The sequence below is a fragment of the Palaemon carinicauda genome, chromosome 11 (assembly GCF_036898095.1).
Source record: "Palaemon carinicauda isolate YSFRI2023 chromosome 11, ASM3689809v2, whole genome shotgun sequence".
Taxonomy (NCBI): domain Eukaryota; kingdom Metazoa; phylum Arthropoda; class Malacostraca; order Decapoda; family Palaemonidae; genus Palaemon; species Palaemon carinicauda.
In genome coordinates this window covers 29954760-29957259 of record NC_090735.1, presented here as the reverse complement: position 1 = coordinate 29957259, position 2500 = coordinate 29954760, and positions in this window count along the sequence as shown.

Here is a 2500-nt window from a genome sequence, read left to right as displayed (position 1 = left end):
CGTCGAGAAATTCCCTCAGAATTTCTCTTCGGAATTTTGAATGTGTACCGTTCCAGATTCCAGTCGATTCCTTTGATGATGTAAAATCCCTTTTCCTATTTCTAGTCTTGAATATATATGCCAAGGATTTTTTTTTTTTCATGAATTGGTAAATATTTTACTCTTAGCTACTACCGTAGGATATGTCTTATTCATGGTGTCGTGTAAGAATGGGTTTGAAATATTCATTCAACAATTATGATATACATGAAGATTAGACGAACGACATATCTTGTGATAGAGTAATTGCTTTAAATAACCAAATCCTTTTTATAATTTGATCCATGTTCAGCATTACTCCCCAACAGTTATATCTTCTAAAGCCTGACTTAATGTACTTCTTGATTAATTTGTTATGAATATGTGTGTATCCATTTATATTAACATGATTACATATATATACTGTATATATATGTATATATATGTATGTATATATATATATATATATATATATATATATATATATATATATATATATATATATGTATGTATGTATGTATATATACATGGTCATATGTTCATATATATTTCTTATGTATACATGGTCATATGTTCATATATATTTCTTATATATACATGGTCATATTTTCATATATAAGTCTTATATATACATGCATATATATACATATATATATATATATATATATATATATATATATATATATATATATATATATATATATATACATATATATATATATATATATATATATATATATATATATATATATATATATGTATATATATATATATATATATATATATATATATATATATATATATATATATATATATATACATAAAATAACACACAATGTATGGAAAATTAAATTCATTTAGCTTTCGAAGGGACCATCTCCCATTTGTTTTCTGAAGAGGAAGGGAGATGGTCCCTTCGAAAGCTAAATGAATTTAATTTTTCATACATTGTGGGTTATTTTATTTATCATAAATACACGGAAAATTGTGTATTTTAATGTACATATATACTGTATATATATATATATATATATATATATATATATATATATATATATATATATATATATATACATATATATATATATATATATATATATATATATATATATATATATATATAAATATAAATATATATACATATATATATATATATATATATATATATATATATATATATATATATATATATAAATATAAATATATATACATATATATATATATATATATATATATATAAATATATATATACATATATATATATAAATATATATATATATATAAATTTATATACATATATATATATACTTTATACATATGCATATATATATATATGTATATATATATATATATATATATATATATATATATATACATATATGTATATATATATATATATATATATATGTATAATATATATATATATATATATATATATATATACATATATACATTTATATATATATATATATATATATATATATATATATATATATATATATATATATATAACCAAACGCCTATATAAACATACAATATATATATATATATATATATATATATATGTGTGTGTGTGTGTGTGTGTGTGTGTGTATGTGTATGTGTGTGTATGTGTGTGTGTTCGCACGTGCGCGTGCGTAAGTCCTCGGGTAGAGCATAGTCTAATTATCATTGGCAAACATTATGCACGCTGAACCTTCTCGTATTATAGAAATGATAAATACAAAATGGCACACTCCTATAAAATGCCCAGGATATAAACAGGTAAGCCCTCGACTTACGTAGCTCTTCCTGGAATTAAGAATTCCAGGAAAAGTGCGCTCATAATGGACGACGCTGTGTGAAGGAGGCCAAGAAGAAGATCCTTTGTTATCAAGTCGGAGAAAATATAAGAGTAAGAGAATACGGATGCTTCAGACAATGACATTTTGCTTCCTTTTTTTTAAAAAAGAAAAGAGACGTCTTCACTAATGGAGAAACCCTTATTGACTTATATTCATTGATGGTTGGAGGAGCGTGAATTGAAAGGTAAAAAGTCTCGAGGATTCTTTGCCAGAACAAAAGGTTTTCTTATCATTTCAAGTGATTCGACCCATTTTGGCTGAAACGTGATGTCTTCTGCTATAAGCCGTGAAATAGTCATTTCCAGATTATTCCATTTGATAATTGAACTTTCTGTCATTTAGCAGTGGTAATAGTCATATGTAAACGATTTTACAAGCGTAGAGTCACAAATACTCTCTCTCTCTCTCTCTCTCTCTCTCTCTCTCTCTCTCTCTCTCTCTCTCTCTCTCTCTCTCTCTCTCTCTTTTATATCTATAACATACGCATTCGTACATCTATATATGTGTGTGTATATCAATACAAGAATATAGATATATGAATATATATGTATAAATGGTTGTCAGTCCTTATAACTCGATTATTGATGATAAAATTTTATTTATGTTATTTTCTTTCAAATCACTGATATTAATTATCT